This window comes from Sturnira hondurensis, unplaced genomic scaffold, assembly GCF_014824575.4.
Source record: "Sturnira hondurensis isolate 20B ecotype Veracruz unplaced genomic scaffold, ASM1482457v3 Scaffold0010448, whole genome shotgun sequence".
NCBI classification, from domain to species: Eukaryota; Metazoa; Chordata; class Mammalia; order Chiroptera; family Phyllostomidae; genus Sturnira; species Sturnira hondurensis.
In genome coordinates, this window is record NW_028083079.1 from 3,836,431 (window position 1) to 3,863,282 (window position 26,852).

General features: G+C 41.9%; 1 pseudogene; it reads left to right on the plus strand.

Annotated features, from left to right (window-relative positions):
* Positions 1–375: 375 nt before the first annotated feature.
* LOC118995922 (germ cell-less protein-like 1) lies at positions 376–26,569 on the plus strand (annotated as a pseudogene).
* The last annotated feature ends 283 nt before the right edge of the window (positions 26,570–26,852 follow it).

The window sequence follows — 26,852 nt, forward strand, 5'->3', positions numbered from 1 at the left end:
GCCTCTGTGCTGTGCCATCTGAGGCAATGAGGAAGTGGAACGAGGGAGTGTACGCTGAGTTTAAGCGATGTCTTCAGGGCTTGAGCAAATGTAATTCTGTTTGAGCAGTTGGCTGGCAGTTTTGCAACTCGTCCCCTTGAATTCAGGACCAAGTGAAGTCATTAGGCCCTAATCAAAAGCAGCTAATCAGGAGTCAGTGGGAGATCTACCAATTAATCGCGGCTGGAACCCAACAAGCTGAAGTACCCAAGGCTGGATGAATAAAAGTAATGAAATTAAATATCAGTGCCGTGCAATGCTGCACAACTTCAGGAACAAGTTACGGGCTGCTCAGCCCTTCTGGCCACATGAGAAATAGAGACTCAATGCCAAAACATGGGTAGGTTGGGCAGCGGCATTGGAGGTTGCCTGGAGTTCATCAGAGGTCGAGATGTGTGTGACAAGAAGCTGGGGGATATGAAAAAGAAGATGCAGGTGGGTTTTTGTAGATGTGAGAACATGGTAATAATATGGTAGAATACAGTATAATGATGTGGGTGGAAATTATAGGTGACAACATCTCTTTCATAGCACTTAAATAGTTTATACTCAGGTTCGTTGTCGATGGATCCTCCTCCCAATCTGAACTGTAAAGACAGAGGAGTTGTTTCATGCAGTCCTTGTCCCATGTCCAGCATGTCACCGGCGCAAGGTAGCTACTAAATAAATGCTTTAGAGAGTAATTTAACGAATTCAAGGCAGAACAAAAATGCGAATGGAGGCTTTTCAGTTCCAGATTTTGCACTCTTTTCCTACCCCACTCAGGCAGAAGGGTTCAGTGCCCTTATTCGAAATAAGAGTTGTTACGTGCTAGCAGTTTCTGGCTCAGAAATGTTCAAATATTTCAAATTACACCTTTAGGGATTTTATAAAGAAAACTGTCAGGTACACACCTCTAAGGTCACCGGTGGAGGAACCAGGGTCAGAGAGTGACAGGAACTTGCCTCAGGTCCCCCAGCATTAAATTCATGGCAGAGAAATGCCTGGAACTGAGGCCCTGACTGCAAGTGCAATCCTTTCCCTCAGCACTGGGGCCTTTGCTTGCATTCTCGACCGTCATCCTCCTTCTGTGAAAATTCTTTGTCCTCTGAGGTTTCTCATGCTCTTAGTCTGTCCAGATTGGGACCAATGAAAGATCTGCAAAAGTGTTTCTGGAATTTATGCTGGTGGCCAGGGCGGTGAGCCTGAGTGACGAGGCAGGTAGGAGCCATCTCAGGCTGAGGGATTATCTGCACTAGGAGGTCTGTCTGTGTTCCACTGATTCGTTTAGGGAAACTTCTGAGGTGATGCTCATCTGACTGAAGCCTGGGCTATAAGGTGAAATGGGGGGAAAGTGTGGGCAGAAGAAAATTGTGGTCAGAAGTGTGTGTATGTGTGTGCTGAAGTGTGTATGTTTGTGCACAGGTGCATTTCTTTTGTTATGCGCTATACCTGATTTTGTATATACAAGTCGATGCTTGATTCTACCTTATTTTTTAAAAGTACACGCCTGGATTTGTCTGCAGAATGTATATCTGTGAGGGGTTCATTTGGGCATGGGTATTTATGTGTCCATGAGGTGACTACAGCTTTCTGGAAGTTGCCATTGGTGTAGAGAATATTGATGGGGGTGTTAGCATGTCTACATGCATTTTATTTTTATTTTCCTTTATACAACATTTTTCTAGATTTCTGTCTTACAGTTTGTAGATCTGAGAATCTGTAAGTGTCTAGGTGAGTGGGTGTATGTTCTTAGTGGGAAGGATGATTTAGGTAAGAATTTGAAAGTGTGCATTTAGAATTTGACAGCATCTGTGCATTCTGGTGCGTGTGTGAGCATTTTAGAACTGTTGAATGTTTTTATGTGTGCTCATAGGGAGAATGGGAATTCAGTGTGTTGGCATGTATTTGCATGCCTGTATGTGTGTCTCTATGCATGTTTGTATGACATGTTTTGTTGGGGAGTATATACTTAAAAGTTAAGGTAACTATAATTTATCATCCACATGAGACATGCTTGAGGATGAACATGTTTGACATGTGTGGGTGTGTGTGTGGGAGTGATAATTACACCTAAAGCAAGGCAAATTCATGACTGGCTCTGGTAATCCAGGTTGTATTGACAGCCCATATGTATGTGTTTATGCGTGTGAGTATGAGAAAGTATGTCTCTGAATGGATACTGTGCCTATTTACTTACATATGTTATTGGTGTCAGGAATTTATAAGAATAACAGAACAGTAGAAATCATTGAATTACTTAGATCTTTCTCAGGTTGTAAACTTGTAATAGCAGCATTAATAGAATTAAGAGATAAGAGCAAGTCAGCACCCCCAAAGTTTTTTTTTTTAGCCAGATCAATGAACTGAAAAGAGGCCATACATATCTTGTGGTCACAAAAAACCTACATGGTTAAAAAAGCGAGCAGTCAGTAGGAAGAAGAAACGTGAACCACAATGTGCTAGCAAGTGTCTTTTATGTACAACAGCCACTTTGCTGTGTCCTCTTTATGCCTCCTGCTTTGTTCCCCATGAGTAACTCTAGCTTGTGATAGCTAAGATAGCTGAGACCTTTCATCCTCTTACCTCGACAGTTTGGAAAAATAACCCAGTGTGACCTCCATCATGTAAGAGACAGAAAAAGGCTGGAAAGAGTCTCCTGCTTCATTCCAGATGATTCAGAGAAGAAATCCCAGGGATGCTCTTAGCATTTTCACTTCTATTCAGAGAGTGCTGCCCCTGAGTCCCCAGGTTTATACATGCACCCCCTGGGGCTAGGAAATCCACTTGCTTAGTTCTCACTGGCTTTGCAGGGTATAGTGGAGAGGTCGAAATAGTGCTATTCCTTCAACTGCACCACATTGGTGTAGTAGTTTCTCAGCAGTTCTATGTCCCTTTTCCATGCACATTCTATATTTTCATAGAAATGAAGAGAGCTCTTGCTTCTAAATGTTATAATCACTCCTGTAGTGCTATTTGTATGGTAGGTTAAACATGGCTATGCAGTCTTTGTCACCCTTCCATTGAAAGTGGAGTTTAATTGCCTCCGTTTGACTGTGGGCTGGCCTTAATGACTTAGTTGACCAAGAGAATGTGTCAGAAGTGACACTGTACAACTTCTGAGGCTGCCTCATTAGAGCCTTGGCTCTGCTCAGCTCTCTTTTCTGTCTAGGAAACAAATCACAACTCTGAGAAGCCTAAGCCAATGGAGAGGCCGCTCTCTATCTGGTCTGGTCAATAGCCTGAGCTGAGCGTCTGGCCAACAGCCAGCAGTCTTTCCCTGCACAAGCACCACCCCAGCTTCAGCGCCGGATGTTGAGTGCAGAAGCCATCCTATGTGCGGATGCTCCAGTCAACCCCACGTGGCTCGCAGACAATTGCCCAGCTGAATTCTGCCTGCAGTCCTGATGCACAGAGCCAAATGGTTGGCAGCACTAATGTTGAAGCAGTTTCTTCCACAACAATAGAAAATTGGAAGCATAAATTGAGCCATTGCCATTTGTCAGAGAATGATCTTAGGGATTACTATACCTTTATTTTATTATATCTACAGAATAGTCTAAGGACTTTGGAACTTTTATTATGCCCATTATACATATGAGGAAGTTGAGGCAAAGAAACTGGCTTAGATCACAGACTGCAGGAGATGCATTCAGACAGAATGCTTTCTTAAATAACTCCCTCCTTCTTAGCTCTGTGCTTATGTTGTTATCAACCTGTAGGAACATATTCTTTGTTTTTCTTGGAATAATTTTCCAACCACCACACTTCAACTGACAAATTTCTTCTTATTCTTCCAGGTCTAGCTCTATAATTATAACCACTTTGTACTCAAATCCATGTCAATTTCCCCTGGTGAATACACATGCATTACGCTTCCTTGTGCTAATGGCATGAAAACAAGAAAGTTACTCAACCTTTCTGAGGATCAATTTTCTTGTCTGTAAAATTGGTTACAATTATTTCCTTATAGGGTCGTGGTAAAGATCAAGTGGGGTGAGAGATGCTAAAATGTGTCATATATGGAGGACCAGAATACACACACTAATCATGATCTACTAAACTGAGCTACAAGCCTAGAGGATGAGCCCTATGGTTAGTCACCTTTCACTGTGTGTGTCTCTGGTACAGCAGAGACAGGTATGAACTATTGTGGCTCTATTGTGCCCTTAAGGAGGTCATAGTTCAGTGGGGCAAAAGATAAGTAAAAGAATCAATATGTTAATGAGATTCGTGGTAGGATAGATGGGGGCACAGAGTCTTTGAACCTCAGAAAGGGGTCCTTAATCCCTTTGGGAAGGAATGTCATAATAATTTTCTTGGAAATTAAGAGCCTTGCAGAATGAGAAGGTATTACTGAGGTTAAGAAAGATGAAAATTAAATACTCCATGTAAGAATGAACTTGAGCAAACATGTAAGGAAATCCAAGAGTAGGATGTAGAGGGGAACATGCAAGTAACTTGGTAACTTAGGGGCATTAAAGGATCGGGGGGAGGTGACCTGGGATAGAGAGGCATGAGAGGCAGTTACAGAAAACCTTGAGTTCCAACATGAAAACTTCATACCAGAGCCTGTGAGAAGCTATCAAAGGCTTGGGGACAATGAGTGCAGATGGACCAATCTGCATTTTAGAACAATTACTTTGGGGGTGTATTAGCCAGGGCAGGACTTAAGACACAGAGACTGATGTGGAGGGTTTTGCAATATTCTAAAAAAGGGTGATGATGATGCACTCCAGGGGCCTGGTAGTGGGCACTGGGCAGACGCCAAAGCAACAGAAAGAAAAGGGAGCTTAGTGACAGGTTATCCAAGCAGTGTGAAAGGAATCTGAGTTAATACCTTGTTTGGGGGCTTGGATGACTTAGTTCATGGAAACACCCCACAATCAAATAGAATTAAATGCAGGGGGGACAGCTTCTTCCCGCCCCCCTGGGGAGGTGCTGTACAGTGGGCAGGCAATAGGTGCCGTGGTCTCCCCTGTGCGAGTCCCAGACCTGCAAGAGCGGAGATCTAAGCAGGCCATTCCAGTGTATCAACATTGGTGATGAGAACTGAGCTCTAATTGTGCCAGACCTGCTCTGGCATAATAAGTGTGATTTTTAACATAATGCACTGCTGGAGCGAAGTTGTCAGAAAAGCTGGAGGTGAAGGAGGTAATCTGTGAGACTTCAAAGAAGAGAACATTGAAGCCATTTTATGTGGCTGGAAATGAGTCATTTGTCAGCAGTGCCAATGTGCTGTCAGCTCCTCAGGGGGAGATGACTGGGCACCCTAGGGGGAGGGCTGGTGAAGGTGTCAACCTCCAGTCAGCAGGGGCCATGTGTGGGGTAAGAAGTGTCAGTCACATCACATCCTTGTCCTGACCTGGGTCGGAGGGAAACCAAGGTCATATCAGAACATTTAACATCCTAACCAAGGAAACTTGCAATCTGCTTCTGTCAGGAGCAAACTGATATGCTCAGCATTATTAAAGACAGTTCAGAGCTTTAATTCCTCATGAGATTTGCACTTTAAAAGAACAATGAGAGGGCAACACTTGAGGTGGGGGTTGGGGTGGACTAAACTAACCAGTAAGAGTAGGTTGTGACACATGGGGTGAGACTTCTGAGAACAGTGAGATGAGGCTAGGTTCACTGAAAGAGGTCCATGTAGGTGAACACCCTTCTCTCTATTCAGCTGTCAAGTCTGGGGGTGAATCTCGGAGTTGAACAGCTTGACAGCCATTCCAATGAGTGATGGCCTGCTCCTGATATAGGAACTCTGCTTCTTAGACCATTGTATCATGTGTTAGACCCCTTCCCCCATTGTGCCATTCTCTTGGGCATTATACTTGGGAACTTTAGTAGCTGTCTTCTCCAAGGTGGTCTTCCTGAGCTCACTTTTCTATTCTTATCCATTTTCCTTCATGCCACCATAATGATCATTTCAATTGAATCTTTTTCCTGCTCATGGTATCCTCCCAGGCTGTATGCTCTGTTCTCTACCAACCTATACAGTTTCAATCTCAAGACAGACACCTCCCGCTGTCTAGCTGCACTTGCTCTTTTTCATTTCTTGAACATGCTGAGGTTGTTCTCGCTCCCAAGATCTTTGCACAGGCTGGTCTCTTCTTGGATTGTGTCTGCTCATCCTTCATCTCAGTGTAAACATTGCTTCTTCAGAGAGGCACTTACTGACTGTCCAGTTCGGTTGTGCCCAACCCTAAACTCATATTGTCTCTTCTGTCTCATAACACTTTGTATTTCATAATGTTTACAGTTATTTCATTGGTATTGTTTATATTGTGTGATCTCATTTTGATCCTGAACTCCAGAAGAGCAAAGGCTAATACTTGCCTTTTTTGCTATTGCATCTACATGCCTGGACGAGTGCTTAAGAGAAATGTTCCACAAGTATTTGTAGGGTGAATAAATGAAGGAAGGAGTAAATAAAGTACCATTCAGTAATTCTTTAGGAGAGAAAACTTGGGACTCTAGGTATAAGGCAACATCATAGAAGTACCAAATGATGTGTTGGCCAAGAGACAAGCAAGAAACCAAGGAACCTTATCAAGAACTTTCGTGCCAGTTTAGGCTCTGCCTCCTATCCACACTTTTTGGGCTAGCCTCACTTTGTGGGACCAGAGTTTTCAGAAGAGCTTATTAAACATAGATTACTGGCCTCACCCCATATTTCTTGAAACATCTTGGGTGGGATTTGAGAATTTGCACTTCTAAAAAGTTCTTAGTTGTTACTGATGCTTTTGGTCCAGGAGCCACACGTTTAGCAAGAGTGCATTAGACCATAAACTCTAAGGGGCAAGGGCTCTGCTCTTCGCATTGACTATTATTGCATATGGATTCTGTTATATAAATGTGTGTGTGTATGTGTGTGTGTGTGTGATATAATATTTACATAGCACATGTTCAAAAATATTTATAAATAAGTGAATGAAAGAAACTTGGTGGGCACCTGTGCCCAATATCTGGTTCTAACCCAACTCTCTTTTCTTACCTATCTCTAACCCATGGGTTAATCTCTAACCCATTTCAGATGATCAGCACCACCCCAACCTCCACTCCAAACGTCCACTTGACCATTTGACTTTCCCTAGGTAGCTCTTATGTTCTACCCATCCTCCCAGAGAAACAGAATTTCTTCTTCTTCTTCTTTTTTTTTTGTTTCTACTAAAACCCTGATGATACCCAATAAGCCACCAAAGTTATAATAATGGCAGACCAATGTGTTACTTCTCCAAAGAGAAATTTTATTCTAATACCTGATTGAACATTTGTACCCAAGGAGCACTGATTAATAGCGGCAATTTGTAAAATTATAGCTTGCCAGCTGAAATAAGCCTTCATACATACTATTAAAAATATTTTATTCAGCAAACCATACAGCATTCAAAAGATTGTGGGGTAGGCAATGATAAGACAGCTTAACAGTAGAAATGAGTTCTTTGTACTTTAGAAATATCCTGTGTACTACATTAAATGGTGTGTTAATTATTATAACATCTTATCTATCCTGCAAGGATTTTTATTGAGAAAATATTTTGATATAGTAAGTAGATGTGCCATTTATATCTGAAAACAATGCACCCATACTTACATAAGCACAGGTCTAGGTAAAGATGCATGTTTATGTCTTTTGTTTCCTCATGAAATCCAAAAATTCCAGTTTTTCTTGCCTAACTACATTGAGTTCATATTACATTTTAAGAATAACAATTAAGAATTAAGTTTCGTAGACATAGACAACAGTATGGTGATTACCAGAGGGAAGGGGAATAGGAGAAGGTAGAAGATGGTAAAGGGGGGATAAATGGTGTTGGAAAGAGACTTGACTTGGGGTGGTGAATACACAATATAATATACAGATGATGTATTATAGAATTGAACATCTGATACTTATGCAATTTTATTAACCAGTATTGCCCCAATAAATTCAATAAAAAAATATTTGTTTTATTCAGTGAAATAAAACCTATTGCAGCAGCATTATCTGTTCTTATACATTTATATGTGTTATTTGCCTTATACTGATAAAATAAATATTTAGTAACATTTCTAAAGAATGACTTCTGCCAGAGCAAGCAGATATAAAGTGATGTTTTTTTTCATGGTTAAACAATTTCCCAGGTTGACTTAATTTAGAGTCTTTTCCATGCTCTTCTCTAGACCTACATCTCCAGTTGAGTAGTGTTAGAAATTGATGAAATGTTCTCCCCTATGTCACATATGCACATAAACTTCAATATCAGCACTGATACTCTCATCTACAGGCTTGGTTCTACTCAGGGAAAATCAAATATTTTCTTTCCTTTTCAGCCAGATAAGCACCTCTCACAATGAGAAACAAGAAAGAAAACGAATGCACTGAACGCATGGTATCTGCCAGGTGCTCTTTTTACATCAGTAATGATCCTCATGCCAACACTGGGAAATAGACAGTGTTGTTCTTTCCAGGATAATTAAGCAAAAAGCAAGGGAAAAGTGGAGGGAGGAGGGGAAGGAAAGGTCTGGGAGTGAAATCGTGTGCTGAAGGTGGCACGTCTAGTGAATAGTAAAGAAGGAATTCATTGAAGAAACAGATCCATTTGTCATTAACAACTTTGTGCTGTGTTTGAGCAGGGTCACTGCCTACAGTAGAACTTCTTTTGGCTGCTGCATGTCCGTTTTGAAAATAATAATCAAGAAACATGAGGAGGCAGACATAGTCTTCCATTTGTTTAACTCCAAGGGGGCTGTGTGGTACCTTCTTCTCGATTATATTTCAAGATAAGAATTTTATACCACTTTCCTGAAACTTCTCTGGGATCGTTTTATCTAATTTTGAGAACCAATGTGAATCCCCTCTAATCTGTGAATTCTCCAATTCCACCACCAGAAGTGAATGTCTTCATTCAGTTATTCTGGAATTCTGAGACTTTCACCTAGCATTTCATATTTTAGAACCTGACATTTGATATTTTGCAACCAGGGATATTCAAATTGTTGGGAGAGATGTAGGAGGCTGACATTTTGTATCAAATTAGTGACATTAGGTTGTTCAATCTCTGATTTCTTCACAAAATGAGAGAGAGAGAGAGGAATTATTTAATTGGTATTTCCAACCAGTCATCTCTGAAGCTCAATTTCTCCTTTGTTAAAGAGGAATAAAACTGAATAAAACCGCTTTTGATGCGTCTTTCATATACTTGACCTTCTAATATGAGGATCAAATAAGAATGTAAAGATGAGTGCTTTAAAAAAATCCTCTAGTTAATATTACTGTTAGGAAAACAACAAAAACTTGAATCCTCGAATCCCACAAATCCTTGAACTACTTGAAAAACATCTCTTTAAGTTAAAGCTCTTATAAGACTATTGTGAATATCATTTATGCTTTTCTTTTTTATGTTTATTGCTAAATTCCTAGTAAAGGCTAATTTACTTAGACACCTTCATATTTTAGAATCAGTATGGATTTTAACAAGTATCAGACTATTTTATAGGTTTTATAGGCAATAAAAGTTGAAAACAAAGCTACTAAAGGGAGTGGAAAAAAAGATGGTTTAAACTATTCAAGAAATCAGAGATTATTCAAGAGTTCATAAAATCTATTTAGCCATATCCAATTGCTTGCCAAAAATACACAAATCATTCTTATTTATATTCACTTTTTTATATCTCAGTAAATTTGCATGTATCAAAATGCCATTTAAAAATGAACGTAGTCTGAACCTCTCCTTTTCCAATATAGGGAATTTGAAAATATCCTATTTTCAGCAGACTATTTAGTCTTCCCATCTGTAAAAAAAAAAATGTTGGATTAGATCAGGAATAGAAAGACCACAGCAAGTTGGATTCAACACCAACTCCTTCCCCATGGCAGACATCACTAATGGATTACAGCACTGTCCCACTGAGTTAGGTAGTAGTCTCAGAATCATTCTCTCTTTACTGATCCCAGTAGCTGCCATCAATCAATTGGAACTGTGCCCTTGTGAGATTAGATGATTTCTAAGATTTGCTGTTTAACTCTGACATATATAAATGCAATGAGTTTGTCTAATGCCTAAAACTCATTCTGTTAAAAAAAATTCTGTTCATATATTCTAGAAAGTGATGACAAATTTAAATTGGCATTTCTCATTTACTTGTCTGTCTTCCCTGTTCCCCATTCTGTGAATGGTACCAGTGTCTCTCAGTAGGAGATGCCAACTAAATGAAACAGCCCAGCAGGAAACACTGTTTGGCAATTCTAACAAGGCTTGAAGAATTGTTTTCTCTATTAGAAACAACAAAAGTTTCCTTTCTGGTAAATATGCAAGTTCTGGGCACTTGCATATTCTGATGGGATGCTATACCTGAACAAAATATTGAAGCATAAGGAAAATACAAATGAAAAGCAAATACTTGGTAATGATGGGATTATCATTCATCTTGAGTATAGGAGATAAAAATTCCATTTCCTTCCAATGTGTTATCTGCATTAACAGACTTTAGCTTTAGGAGTGGAAAGACTTTATCTTATAAACGATGAGCTCCTACTATGTGCCTAGGTCTTTCATGTGTATCGTTTCATTTAAATCGCAATAATACTAGTTAACATATATTAAAACTTTCATATGTGTCAGGAACTGTTCTAAGCACTTTACATGAATTAACTCACTTAATCCCCATAAGAGCTCTATACAGGAGGTACTATTAGTTTCTCTAACAAATGAGGACATAAAACAAAGAGAGGTTAAGTAACTTGCCCAGTCATACAGTGGTAAGCGGTATAGCTTGTATTCAAATCCACAAAGTCTGGCTACAGAGACTGAGCTTATAACCACTGAACTATTCTGACTCATGATGTTCCAAAAAGTGGTTGTACTTATTTTTCTAATTAATAGGGGAACTCAAGAGTTAGCGATTTTAGACTTAGTTGATAGGCTTAAGTGATTCATGCTTTTGGAATGCTATTACTTTAGGCACGGGAATGCATAGCCAGGAGGTCCACAAGCAATTTAGCCTTTGTGCCCCAGGGGGTCTGCAAGTGATGGAGGTGGTATCTGAGCCATTGTGTTACAGGGAGGGACCGCCCATGCTGCAGATAAAGAATTGCCGATCAGCAGGTAAAGCAGTACTAGGAAAACCACTGCTGGACAGCAGCTCATCCAATTGACCTTTTTTCCAAACCCCTTACCGACTCTTTCTTCTCCTTATAAAAAGTTGGCTTGAAATGAGATGTTGGGATGGTTTTTGAGGGTACATAACTTGCCATCTTCTCAGACCACCAGCCACCTGAATAAAGTACCCAGAAAGATTCAATCCTTGTCTCTACTTATTGGTTCTGGTAGTGACAGGCAGCAGGAACACCAACTTTTCTGGTTTCACAATGAGTAAAGCATACTTTAGAACCTCCTGCCTCTTGGCCAGAGAGTGGCAGAGTTGAACAACAGGGCAGGACCACTTTTAATCTGTGGTATCATGTAATCTTTGCTACAACCCCACAATGTGGATGGAATTTCCCCCATTTAGCAGGTGTTCCCAAGGGATTGTAACTTGCAGCTGATCACACAGCTAGTAAATGATAGTTCCAAGCTTTGGACAAGGCAGCCTAACTCAAGAATGTACATGACTCCAAATTCTCAAAGAACTGGCGATCAGATCTAAAAGATGAAATCTGTCTTCCAGGTCTGGTGGACGAAAAATGTTGTGGGACAGACAGCATGAATAGAGGGCAGGGGCCTCAGAGAAGCATCAGAGTGGTGGGTAGTTTTAAGAATGAGGTCGTACAGTTGGCTCTCTAAGAGCAAGTGGAGGGTAGGTTGAGGGGTTTTCGATGAATGGTGACTGCTAACACCTGCTGTGGGGTGGGGGGTGATATTTGTATGCATCTGAGTCCTAGTTAACAATGGCTAGTAAGGAAATGGGCATTCAGTAGTTAGTCCCCTAAGAAGTGCTAATAATTGGTAGATAAAAGAAAGAAGAATTGGTTGAAGATAATCTGATTAATAACTGCTTCATCAAATGCAATGACAATGCTCCTCAGATGGAAAAATCCTAGAGTTTGTGTTTCCCTGACTCACTTTCATTTTCCTTTCCCTTCATCTCCCCTCCCTTCTATTCTCTCTGCCTCACTTTACTATCTCACAGTATTCTTGGAACTACTTTTTAGCTCTTAAAACTTTTTGTTCTTTAAGCAAGGCTTCTAAGAATTGTAATCCTTAGTTTATTTTTATTTCATCTCAGCCTTTTGACACCTTGGCAGTAAATTGCCCCTAAGTTTATTTCTGCCAAACTCCCCATCCCTGTAATTGGATTTATACTTGTCTGCTTTTCTGATACATTTAGCCACAGATAAAATGTATACGTATATAGGTATACACATTCACTGCTTGCTCACAGTTTTGGGGTTTGGGGGTTGTTGGGTTTTGTTTCCCAATCATAAACATTGTTTCTATTCTACTGCCATCCTCTAGAGAAGACCAATAAAATTTGACTCCTGAAGAGAGAAAGGAAAAAAAAAATTCCAGGAGGTGAAAGTAATATGGGGAGAAAATGAAAAAGATTTAGTGCAGCTATCAGCCGACTGTTGTGCTGTCTTTAAGAGTCTGTTGAAACAACATAATAAAAGGTAATAAAGGCCGGATTTATAGCTTACCTGGTGGAAATGGCTGCCTATTTGAAACTTGCCCACTCATAGCCCACTGTGGCTCTTTGTCTTGGGAGTGGGATGGATCTTTTTTCCCTGAAGTCATTTTTCCCCTTGGACTCAGAAGCACAGGGTAACCTAGGGAGCATCCAGATCAGGTTGGCAGGTAAATGAAACATCCCTCTGGCCTTTTCCTTTTCCGTCTTTGTCCTAGGATTTAATGACTCAGCTTTGTTTCTTTTTAAAGCTATATTTGGTTCACGTTGCCCTCAGTGATTCACCAAAATAGGCAAAGGGAACTTTGAACCTTGGAAATAGTCACTCTGTTCTCAGGAGATCAAAGGCTTATTGCTTCCACGTCCAGTTGAAATAAATCCCCATAAACTTCTAAATCAACACTAATCGGGCTCTTGAGAGAAGGTGGCACAGATTCCCTAGGTAGTTGGAGAAAATCAAGGATCAGGAGGACAACAGGAAGGGTAATGTCTGCTCACAGAAGAGTTGGGACCAAGTTCCAGGAGGCAGTTGGGAGAGGGGTTAGTCTGTGGAATCCGTAGTGCTCCTGATGCTTGCTGGGTGATCAGAAGATTGAAGCTTGTTCACTCACTCATCAAACATTTACTCAGCATTTACTTTGGTCCAGTACCTGGCGTATACAAGTGAATAAGACCAGGGCTCCTTCTCGAAGATCCCAGTCTAAGGGAGGAGATGCACTCACCTCAAGTGAAAGATTACAAATGCGTCATTAAAGCCCACAATGTTGGTAAATATGTGCAAGTTTCAGGAGGTGCAAAATGTAGGTAAGGACCAAGTTAACTTGAAGGGTCTTGGAAGTTTTCTAAGAGTCTCGTCTTGCCCTTGACACCTGATTCACAGATTTGTTTAAATGGATAAATGAACTAATAAATGAAGAGAGTAGGGAGGAAAGAAGACTCAAAAGTTACAAGTTTAAGATCGAACTACCACTCATCATGAGATCTGGGGTCAGTCTCCTTCCCACCCTGCGACTCTGTGTCCTGAGACATTTATCAGTCTCTAAGTTCTCTTCTACCTCTGACATTCTAAATTACAGTGTAAAGGGATACAAACAGGTCTTCCAGATGTGGGTTTGTGGTAGCAAGTCCAAGACTCCCTCTTGTCTCTCTAGAAAATAAGAACCATCTTCTTCATAATATGATTTTCTCATAACGTGTTTCTAGACTTAGTGTAGCTGCATGACTCTGAAGTTCTGACTCTCTGCAAGGTAGAAATTACAGACACCCCAGAACTGTGGCTGAGACTAAGAGGGAAACTAGAAAATTCTGGGGGGAAACACAGACACAGAGTCACTGGGGGAAGTGAGAGGAAGGGTACTGGCAGCAATGAACTGAACCCTTGGAAGAGAGACCTCATTACTGTAGTATGAGTCATGGTAATAGGCTGAATAAATCCCCATAAGGTCGAGACTAATGGTGTCTACTGGAGCTTGCTTCCTTCCATAAACACAGAGCTAATCATCAGGCCCAAACAGAGAGGCTGGGGAGCATGGATTAAAGGATTGTTTAGTTCAGGGATGTGTGTGTGCCCAGACTCCCTGGGGACCTTGGCTCGGCCTCTTCCCTGGCCAGAGCTCCTCTATCAGAGGGCTGGCCAAGGCAAGGACAACCAGTCAGAGGGGACAATATTTTTAAAGGTGGGTCCACAGTCAGGATTCTGGAGGCAGGGAGTGACCACTGAGCCCTGACTTCACAGTGGGATTCCTGGGATCCTTCTTTCATTTCTTTCTTCCTGGTCTCTCCTAATTATCTTTTTCCTCTTCAATCTTCTCTAACATTTTTTTTTCCTTCCAGTTTTCTCTTTTCCTTTCTCTTTCTTTTGCTTTGTCCTCTTTTCTTGCTGCTATCACTGCATTGTTCCCCCACCTTCTTATATAATTCTTTCTCATTTCCCTCCCCAGGCTTTCTCTCTTCTATCCCTTTTTCTCCCCATTTTTTACTTCTTCCTCACCTCATTGTCACCTTCAATGAACTTTCATGACTAGATCCTCTCAAAGAACTTCTGATGAAAATACATTTGAGGACATTAAAGCTCAAGAAAGCTACATGGTGGACTAAGGTCACACAGCTAAGCAGATTTAGAATTTCATCCCAAATATGTCTGAAGTCATGTTTCCTTTTTTTTTTTTAACGTAGAATTTGGAATTTGGGTGTGGGTGGTAAGAAAACCAATCTGAACTCATTGACAAGGTTACATGCAGCCTCCCAAGACTAAGGGGAAAGTGGGAGCAGTAAGCCTGTCAGCCCCACCTTCCTCCTCCTAAGGGACTGATTTATTTAGCAAACATTAAGTGGCCACCACATGCAGGCGTTATCCTTGGTGCTGAGGATACAGAACCAAGCAATGCTCCACATGGCACTTACATTCTCATGGGGGTGACAGTTGATAAACAAGTAATAAGGTACATGTATCACATAATGGGCTCTGACGCAGGTGTCAGTGGCTATTGGAATGTGTTGGAATGATTATGGAATTGATGAAAACAGACAATGAAAATTGGAACAATTTTTGGAGCTCATAAAATCTTTGTAAAGGTTTTGTCTATGATTTAACTTTAACCTGATTTTTGCCTCACTCCCTTAGTGTAGGGTACCATCAGCCCACAAAATATCACAAGATTCTCATGCCAAATGCTCTCTGAGATATTCTTAGTTACTCGGAGACTCAAGAGGCCACTATTGCATGGCAATGGGCTGTAGTTGCCGTCACGCTCTGCCTTGTCAAGGAGAATGTCAGCCCTCCCTGAACATCACAGATAGAGCTGAGGGTTTTTTTTTTTTTCCCTTCCATTCAGCCCTGTTCTCTGTCTACTGGTAGCTGGGTAGTGTCACAGGCTCAGTTAACTGTGTAATGGGCAGTAGCCATCTAGGGACCCTGCCATCTGGCAAAGAATGCCAGCTTTTAGTCACAATAACTTCACAATGCCTAGGGCTCTGGTTCACTGTTGGGGGAGGGTGATTATGCCTGTTTCTTGGTTTAGAACAGAAAAGGGCCCAGAGAGGGGTAAGGAAGTATATGATGGCTGCCCCTGTGACTTTCGTCATACTTTACTCCATGTCTAGGATGACTATTGTCTCCATGTGCAAATCTCTCCTCTCTTTCAAAGCCCATTCCAAATGACATTTTCTTCTCCACGGAGCCTTCTTTAATAACACAATGATCTATCTACTCATCTTCTGAAGCCTCCTAGCAAAATCTTCCAGAACAAGGTTGATCTGGACTTGCACCCAAGCTTCTGCCATGTACTGCCATAAAACTTAAACGTTGAGTATTTGTCGCAGTTGCGTCTCCCGTCCCACAGCCTCTTCTGCAGTATGACTTTGCCATTTCCCCATTATAACCTGGAATCTAATTTCTAAGTGAATTGATGTTTTCTTTATAGACATCAAAAGAATACAGCAGAGTGGCATTGCCTGACATCCAATGCTATGTCAGTAGAGCTCAGCTGCCATCAGAAGCTTAAGCCACACGGAAAGGCCAGAAGTAGGTGTCCCTGACAGACAGTCCCATCTGAGCCCAGCCTCAGTTCATCTCGGCTCAGGCTCCAGACCTGTAGGTGAAGAAATCTCTTGGTGATTTCAGCCTCTAGTCATTTGACTTTTCTGTACTGCTCCAGACATCATGGAGCAGAGACCAGCGATCCCTGTCCTAATTCCTGACCCAAAGAATCCATGAGCAGAATAAAAGTGTTTTATGCTAGTATTATTGGGTGATCAATTAAGCATATATAGAAAACAAGAATAAGGTTTCACTTTTCAAATCAGGAAGATGGGGTGATAGCACCAACCTGAGAATGTACAGTAGCCCCCTTATTCGCAACTTTGCTCTCCATAGTTTCAGCTATCCAAGGGCAACAGTGGATGAAAACATCATCTGCAAGACACAGAAATAAAAATTCATGAGTTTTAAATCTTGTGCTGGTCTGAGGAGCATGACTAAATCATCTGCTATTCTGCTCCAGCCCATTGATATTGGAAATCATTCCTTCATCCTCCACACTACATGCTACATGGCTCATAGCCTATCCACACTACATGCTACATGGCTCCGAGTCACTCAGTAGCCGTCTCAGTTACTAGGTCAGTTATCAGAGAGGGAACACATTCTAATAACCTCTATTGCAGTATATAGTTATAATTATTTTATTCATTAGTTATTGTTATAAATCTCTTTCTATGTCTAATCTATAAATTAAACTTCATCACAGGTATGTACATATAGGAAAAACCATAGTATATCTAGGGTTTACATATGTATAGTATATATATGCACCTTCTGGCATCTGCTGGGGGTCTTTACTATATTTCCTGTGGATAAAGGTAGGGAACTACAGTAGTTAAAAATTAAGTGAAATAATGTATGAGAAGTACCTGTTGATGCATGACATGTACAAGATACTTCATAAACATAATCTATCCTGCCTCCTTCTAACTATAGAAGTTTCAACTGTCTACTTGCCTTACTAGAATTTTTGCTCCTCCATGGCAGAGGTTGAATCACACTCAAATTGTAAGCCATGTATTATTCTGCATTATACTGTTATGTATATATTATGTGTTTTAAGTGTACAGTTTTTGGCTAACAGATACATAAATAAATGCAAATAACCTTGGATTAGGAGTCAGAAGCTTCAGTTATACCTGTGTGATTTTGGTTTCCCTAAAAGGGAAAAGGTATTTTCCCTAAAAGGGAAAAAAGGTATTTTTCCCTAAAAGGGAAAAACCAAAGGTATTTCCCTACCTCTGGGGGTTATTTTCTTATGTGTAAAGTGAGAAGGTTTAGGGTGGAGTGGGCATACAGTGGCCAATTAACAAAGATATGGTAACTTTTCTCCAATTCTTAAGAAGTTAGTATGGGGAAGGAGAGCCTATTTCTTTGTTTGACTCTCAGATGGCATGGTCAGGATTCAGGATGGAATATATAGGCACAAGAGAATGAAGAGCTACCTAAAGAGTCAGAAATGCTCAAAGGTTAAGGAGATGTCTCGGGAACTGGGAACGCCTTGTCCCTGGAGGTGTTAGTGGGGGAAACGTCTCCTTGCAGCTCTGCCATGGGCAGCAGACAAGCACTGGCCTCACTGGATTCAATATCCCACCTTCTACACCTGCAAAGGTGTTCAAATTTACAACACATCTTCTAATTGTATGGTCTTTTCTGTTTTTCCTAACTCGGTGGGTCTGCACATGCTATAGATGGGGATCTGGCAGGCACAGCAGCCTGGAGTGTAGGTCACCTGGGGATAGCCTGGCTTGTTTATTTCAGTGATTCACGGGAAGGGAGTAGGAGTGGGAAAGCCAGGGGAGGAATACAGATCAGGGACTGAATTTTAAGTTCACTTCCAGAGATGATTACAGGGCCATGATTAATGGTCTGTAAGAGCTCACCAAGGGAGTACTAAATGTAGAAAACTGGAAAAAAAAAAGAACCCTGGAACGTGTGGGTACAGTGACTCTTAGCTAAGGGATGTTGCTTAAAGGCCAGAAGTTGGGTTTCCTGTTCTTCATAGGAGCATCTACATTTACCAGGTGAGAATGGGCTGTGATGCACCAACAGACAACCTCCAAAGATTTTAGGATTAACACCACTAAAGTTTAATTCTCACTATGTAAAGTCCATGCCTCTCTAGAGGAGATTAGCCCGGATATACAGGCAGCTTTGGTTTTGTGACTCTATTTTCTCAACATGAGGCTTCAACAAGGGAAGAAGGCAGCATGAGACTTTGACAGGGGCAGGGGTACTGGCAGAGCTTACACCAGCAATGAAATGCTTTATGTCCCCAAATGGCACATGTTATGTGCCTCTTCTAATGGTACAGGCCCGGGAAGGGCACAGAGGAGAGAAGGACCAGATATGTGTGTGTGCACTAGTAGTTTCTAATAGAGGAGGAAAGAGAATGAAGAAAGAGGAAACTCACGAGGCATTTGAGACATGAGGACAAAAGCAAAGTAAATGATCTCCCTGAGTTTCAGTTTACTCATCTCTCAAAGAAAGATAATCTCATCCACTATTCTAAGGATATTGTGAAGATTAAATAAGAAAGGGCACATATCTTTAACTGTAACTCTTTGCCAATGGTAAAATAAAAAAAAAAGATGTAATACTGTTTTATAATTGGTGGTTGTATTACTATGAAACCATAAAATGGCAGATTTTATAGGTTATAAAAAACTGTCTGGTATCACTTTCTCTCCAGTATAAGAAGTTTTGTTATAGTAGAAAATCTAAAACACGACTGACAATTGGAATCAGCTGTGAAGACGCACACATGCACAGCGGGACTGAAAAGGATTGGAGCAGTTCTCTGCTCTTGTCCACCTCTGGGGCCTGCAGCCTTTACACGAGCCCCAAAGGAAGCACCAGGTAAGACACTGGTAGGCTGGCTGGACACTTTCAATGCAGCAGGCCAATTACAAGAAATCTGATGCTACTTTGGGGAAACTGCAGGCTAATAATAGTCATGGTTTTCCTGGATGTGGCTTTATTTTGATGTTGATCTCGTTGACCTGGTTTTGCCATCTCTGCTCCATTCCAGTTGTTTTTACCTCCTTTCCTCATCTGTATCTGCAGCATTCAGAGCTGTATCAGAAACACTCAAGCTGTCCTTCGCTGATGGATGGTTTAGTTCACATATTCATTTATGCACTCATCCATTTACTTCTCCATTTATTCTTTTCTTTCCATCAAGTCATCCAGTCTTTTCTTCAGAAAACAAACATTTTTATCAGGCACCTACTATTTCCTGGTCACTGTGTTAGGCACCAGAAATTTCAAGAAAAAAAATGAAAACTGTACACAGTATAGTAAGGGGCACAGGGAAGCAAATAAATCATTATGTGATATAGTACGATGGGAGTACAGAATTGAGAGTCTCAACTAGCCTGAGAATGGGGGTGGGTGGATGGTGGAGGGAGGTATTTTGGAGTAGGTGGCAGTGAAACCAAGTTTTGGAGGAAAATGTGCTCATGTGGGGAAGGCGAAAAGGGCGTTCTAGGCAAAGGAAGAGCAAATACACAGGAAGCCCAGGATGGAAGAGCCAGGCACATTGCGACCTGCAAATACCCCAGGAGACTCGTGCTGAACGAGTACATGATGCATTGAGGCAGCTCACCTACCCTGGTGACCATCAGTGAACTAGTTAATCTCTACACTGCAAATTAATTGTAACAATTAAAAGCAATGATTTAAATAAAAAACCGAACAGGGTACCTGACGTACAATAGGCATTAGGAAAACAGGAATGCAACTCTCATTTCTTTACCACTGCATTATTTGTCTTCCTAGCCCCCAGGGTCTAGCAAAAAGTAGCTGCTCAGTCAAGTTTCCTTAAATTTCATTGAATCGCTTGCCAGTCTGATACAGGGTGCAGCCAAGGCGGGGACCCAGAAAAGATTTGGAATGGTGTCCAGAACTCAAAGTGTATAGGAATATTGGAGGAAATATTATTAAGATGTCCTCGCCCCACCCAGGTGTCAGTTGGGGAAAGGGACGAATGGAGCAGGGCCATTGAAAGCCATTTTGCATAGGAACAGTTTTGCAGCTAACCTCTGGAATGGTCATTTAACATATCCATAACCTTTAACTGGTTTCATAGATATGTTAAATAGCTGTGGCCAAGTTTTGGGTGAGGGAGAAGTGAGTGGCTGCTACCCAAGATGGAATTGGGGGCTGCTTCTCTGAGAGAGTGCCTGCGAGAGAGCCATGTGGCTTTAACAGAGTGAGGACCCCCTCTTGGCCAGGTGAGGGGGAGAGCCATGCTGTTTTGGAAAGATGTAGACCCCTGTAGCCTTTAGGAGAGAGAGCCACGCGGTTTCAACAGAGTTAAGATCCCCTCTTGGCCAGGTGAAAGGGAAGACCACGCAGCTTCACCAGAATGGAGATCCCTGCGGCCAGGTGAAGAAGAAAGACATGCACTTTTGGTGGAGTGCGGCTTTGGTAGAAGAGGCCCACGCGGCTTTGGGGCGCTCCCTTTGGCCGAGTGGCCTGGAAAGCAGGAGAGACTTTGACTGGAACTTGGTACAAAGAACTCTTGCCAGTGGAAGTTGCCACATGACTTTGGATTAATTGGAGATCCTGCCTGGACAGGCAACACAGCTCATGTGCCAGTGACCTGAAAAATGGACATGTGCTCTTTTCCTGATTTACGGTACCCAGAGTTGGGACAGTGGGAGAAGGGAGCGCTGTATGTGTGTGTGTAGGTGTATACCCTTAAAGACTTTAATATTTTAATGTAGGCATTAGGCCTGAATAGCATTAAATAAACATTTTGTTTCCTTTTCACAAATCTCTGGCATTGAGAGATGTCTTTCCAATTGGTGGCGGACAGAAGAGCCCAATAGATATTAGTATACTGTCCTTGGGAGGGGCCCCTGTTTTCTGAAGCAGTTTTTGGCATCCCTCGGTGAGCCAAGTATTGCCCCCCCTTGGACCCTTGTTCAGTAACAAGTCTCTGGTTTAACTTCCTTTTCTTCCTATGAGGACACTGAAGGCCATGAACAGCAGTCTTCTCACAAAGCCTCCCTGTCCTCTGCTTGGGGAAACAGCTCTGGCTGTCTCCATTGCAGCCTGTTTCTCTGCCTCCGGGAAACCTCATCTCCTGTAACTGCTGCAATTAGAGGCATTCCCCCCCTTAATTTCTACCCACTTGGTTGTGAAGAGATGATCATGGCAGCCTCTGCAGCCACAGCTTGGTGAAGACAGAAGGGGATTTGGGATATGCTTTTGGTTTCAATAGCAGGGGTTCCCCCTATTACATCATAGCCCTGCTTCTTGTCTACATGCATACTTGGGTTCTAGGTTAAAAATCTTCCTTACTTGTTTCTCAGAAATCATGTGAATCGGGCAAGAAATAGAAACATGCCTTTTTGATTGATGAAGATTGTGAGATTTAGAGAGAGGAAGCATTTGATTTAGGTCAGGGGGTTGACCAGTAATCCTGTCTCTCCTAGCCATTGGATTCTTTCACAACTTAGTTTTATTACCTCCATCGGGAAAACAAGAGAAAGTAAAAGAAAAAAAGATTTTCTTTTGAGATTACCTGAGTGTGTATGTATATGCAAAAGTGTTATTGATTCAAATCATATATTCAAATTAACTTTTAGAAATATTAGAAATCTATGCATATTATAAAAATGTATAAAACACAGGAAAGCATAAGGAAGAATATCACCATCCAAAGATATTTTTGGTTTATTCATCACAGACACACGTGTCTGTATAAAACTCTTACAAAATCTGGATTATAATGCTACACACATGCACACGTCATTCTTGTTTCACTTTGTAGTGTAAACATTTTCCTAAGTCATTACATAGTCTTCAAAACCACAGTTTGGTTTGACCCCATTCAGATTTGGATCTATATCACTTGCTCCTCTCCTTGCTATTTCATCTGAGGGAAAACAGGAAACAAAATAGGAACTGGGTTGAGAGAGATGCTCTAGGTTCCAGCCCTAGTTCTGCCACTTAATAAGCTTCTCCCCTTAGCCCACCTGTGAAACGACGATGATGTTGGCTTTTTACCGGCCACCAGACCTTGTTCCGAGGGTCATGTGAAACAATGTGATGAGCTAGCCCAGGACTGTAGGATGTCTAGTGCTGCCTTCATTGTTCTAAAGGTAAGAATTCCTATTGGCATTCTGAAACAGGGAACAGAACAAAAGGTCCCCACAACCCCCACAGCCCTTGGTTGGGGGATAAGGGGAGCGGACAATACAGTATTTAAGATACTTTGCATATCTAAGGCAAGCTGATGGCTAGCTAAAAGCTGTGCTACTGCCCAAAGGCTAAAGGTGTGTAGTGATTTTCAGAATGTTTGGTGACTCTTGGGGGTTTTTCCTGTTCCTGCACTAGAGTCAGGTGGTTACTCCTGTATCACTGAGTCACTCTTACCCTGAGTAAAGGCAGCAGCCAAGAGAATATAAATCATACAGTAAACTGGCTAATGTGGATCACTGGGGAGAAGCTGCATAAGAGGTCACGTAGGAAGCTCTGGGTCAGGATGTAAACTGAGGGTGGGCAGAGAGAGAGAGGCTGGTCTGCCATAAGGGTGGAGAAAATAGGTAGCAACCATGCTGGCCTGTAGTGAAGAGGGCAGCCATGTGAGGGAGATTCAATCATGCAGCCAGTTGTGAGATAGGAGCCATCTAGGCAGAGTGAGTATAGAGAAGAAAGGGCCGTCATGTAGCAGCTAGGCAGTTGGCAGTCAGGATTCGGCCATGCAGCCTGGTATGGTAAGGGAGAGAATGGCACGCTGCTGCTCTGGCTGACTCCAAGGCAACCAACGACCCTGCCTTGCAAGATGCTGACTTGCTGCCTCACAGCTCTGGATTCCCTCTGGACTCTTGGGACTTGGGACATATGGAGAGACCATTATTTGGGGGTTCATGCCTTTCCTGGACTTCACCATGATGCAGTGCAACATGGCTCATGTATTCCTGGACTACAGCATAGAGACTGAGGACGACGTACCCCATAGACCCTGAAGGAGAGAGCTGCTGCGAGAAGATGGAGACTTTGAAACCCACAGTGTACATTCCAGAGAGGATGGAGATCTGCTTGCACAGCTGGCATAAGCACAGATGAGGACATGGGGAACTGCTGGGCTTGGTTTTTGCTTGCAGCCTTTTGGGGAGCTAGGGAAGTGCTGGGTCTCATGGGACAGACGGGCTCTGAGCAGGAGTGCTCTCGGCAACCCCAAGGTTTCACCTCAGTAAATAAAAACCTGTTTCTCTCCACACTAATTGTTGGGTCATACCTCAAGGCACCATGTGGATGGGCCCCTGTTCACTCTGTTACAGTTTTACATGGGCACATGCACAGAAACCTCCCAGGAGGGAGGTGTATATCTTTTCTCCAGGCAGCTTTTGCATAGGCTCCAATTGTCCTCCTGTATTGTCTGTCTTGATGAAAAATGACCAGTTATTATTTCCTACCTTTGGGCCTGGAAGACCTAAAAGAAATCAGTAGCCATATAAAGTAGCTGCTGTTACAGTAACAGCCTTTTCATTGATGGGCCTAAAGTGTGAGGTGTTTGGTATCAATTGCTAGCATCTGTCCTTGGAGGCTGTGCTGTGGAAAGGCCATGATAACAACAGTGGGAATGGCACCACCAAGGGCTACAGCATCCTGAATGGTTTCCCTGAACCTGGTGAAAAGAGTGTATTTGGGCTATCGAGGCATCTTGCTTTGCAGGATAAACATTCACCTACAAAAGGTGTTTGCAAAGGCATAACCCTGCAAAGCAAGTGCTGCTTTCGTACTGAATTGCTTTCTGACTTGAGAAATTTGAAACTGTCTTTCCAAATTTGATGGTCACTTGGCTACTAATTCCCCTTCCTTCTATATTTTTGGTCCTCTTTCTCTGCAATCAACATTTAAATGCAAAAAGTGCACTAATAACGAAGCATGTTTTATGTCTTAAATGAGCCCTGTAATAAAAATACAACTCTTGATATTTCTCTTACCATCTTTCCTTCTTTTCTGTGTTTTATGTGTCCCTCTTCCTCTCTTTCTTGCTTGAATTGTTTCCCCTTACTTTTTCTACCTTCAGAGAACAAAAACAAAAACAGTATCTACCACATTTAAAATGACAAGATGTTAATCAACAGTTGATTATAAGCTTTGTTGTGAAAACGAGGCAAAGACCTGTGGTCTGGAGATGTGGTGCAGAGATGCACAGGGCGGGGATGGAGGTGGTAGTCTCAGCTGCAATGGTTGGACTACACATGACAAAGTGGTCATGTAGGCACCTAGTCTGGGTGGGGACCAGTGGCCAGTCCATGCTGGGAGGCAGGTTGCATTCCCTGAACTTCCAAGGAGCCATGGCCCATGGGCTCCCTGCATAGCCCCCCAGCAGAGTACTGTGCCACCAGGGGGAATCCTGAGCCCAGCAGGACCCAGGTTCGAGGTGGTGGGGTCGTTTAGTCCACAGGCTGGAACCTGGTGGCCGCACAGCTGGGCTGGCCAAGGCTTCTGTTACCGCCTGGCAGCCACAAGTATAAGCAGAGCCCTGGGCCCCTCTGCTGCTGTCACCCCAGCTCCCAGACAGACAAGGATGAGGAGGAGGGGGATGAGCAGCGGCAGCTCCTCAACACCCGTTGAAGAAAAAAATCGAAGAGTACTTCCAAATATATTTGTCAAACATTATTTTTGAATGATGAAAATAGTGACATTGAGATTTGTGAACAAAATGAGCTAATAGACAAAATAGAAACAGACTCATATAGGTACAGAGGACAGACTGGTAGCTGTTAGCTGGGAGGGAGGTGGGGGGGGCTAGGTGAAAAACAGTTAAAGAACTAAGCAAAAATAAGCAAGCAAGCAAAGAAGTAAATAAATAAAGCAAGCAAGCAAAAACGAAATGAAAAGCAACTCATAGACACAAACAATAATACAGTGCTTACCAGAGGGAGAGGAGGTGAGGGGAGGTGGAAGAGGGTAAAGGAGGGGTACATGGTGTTGGAAGGAGACTTGACTTTGGGTGCTGAACACAAAACACAATACACAGATGATGTATGATGGAATTGTGTGCCTGAAATCTGTATACTTCTATTAACCAATGTCACCCCAGTAAATTCAACAAAAATTAGTAAAATAAAATGAGTTGTGTTCTAGAAAAGTGGAGCTTACATGAAATGTACTCATGTCAATATGGTTACTTTTGTAGTATGTTCAGTGGTTCTTGGAAAGAATCCAGCATGGGTGTTATTGAACTGGAGATTCCTGACCAGAATATTGATGTTGAGGCATTGTAGGTTGTGTTTGGGTCACTGTACTTAGCTGATGTCTTAATGAAGCCCAGGTGAGTTATTGCCATTTTGGTAGCAGCTTGGATGCTATAGTTGGACGGTTTGATACAGCAATGTGTGGAGACAATGAAGGAAACAATTAATGTGAAAACGGTAACATGTGGTTATTGCACATTAGAAGGGACCTATGGATTAGATTCTGTAAAGAAAAATGTCTTGAATAGCTTCTAAACAATTTGATGACTCATCATGATGTTGAACTTTTTAAAGAGCTCAGTATAAATGTCATGAGACAGCTCATTGGTTCATCTAACCTACTTGTGATGCAAGTAAAGATGGATGTATACACAGCTCTTAAGAAGTGGATGTTCCGTCAATTTGTGCCTTTTTGGAGTGGATTTTTAAAATGGCTTTTGACTGAAACAGATGTCTGGTTTTCTAAGAGGAGAGATTTTGAAGGTATGGCCTCCCTTGAAACTGAGCAAGAAAAACCATTGCGTCAGTGTTCAGACATTTAAGGTTACAGTATATTATCTGTGATTTGGTATCTGCAAGAATTATTGAACACGATTCTGTAGGACCTTTAGAATGGCTGCCTTCTGTGTATAAATAGCAGTGGCTTGCTGTGCTCCCAGTAGAACAAGACGGCGAGGTGGGGCTCAAGAAGTCAACAGAGAAGAACTAGAAGGAAGATGCGTGAGGTATGGTAGCAAGCCTTGACAAAGATGGTGAATACTGCAAGCGGTAGACAGATTTTAACTTCAGCTTTGCCCTGCTTGTAACTTCTACCAATCAATACATAATTTTCGAACGCAATACAATGAATCAGCCGTGTAGTGGATCTGTCAATTCATAACCTGGAAGGAGCATAGCATTTAGATTATGTTGAGCCTCTTTTGATAGTAGTGGAAAACTAATATGTGGTAGAACAACTGGCTATCAAATACACTTGAAAAGGATCAGGAACAAGTAGTGACGAAGTTGGACAGCAGGCTTCTGACCTCCCTTTTTATGTATCTGCTATAATTTCCTGTCTATAGCCCCAGAAAAAAAAAAAAAGAACAGAAAAGACTCGTCATCCAGAAAAATCAAGAAAACTGAAGCTCTTGTCAGTTGGAAACTAGCACTTGGAAAACTTTTTCAGCCAGCTTTTACTTAATGGTGCTGTGATGGTCACATCTAAGGTGACTCACAGTGGCAAAAGCCTTGTGAACTGTACATATGATACAGAAGACTGTTGCTATCATCATTACATTTTTATGCATATACAAAAACACATTTTAGGTGGATAATCTTTATTATTTTTCCATTACCATTTAGTCCCCTTTTACCCACCTTGCCCCAGCAATCACCACCCTGTTGTATGTCCAGGAGTCCTTTTTCTTTTTTGCGTAATCCTTCCACCCCTAACCTCTCCCTCCACCACTAGCTGTCATCTGTTC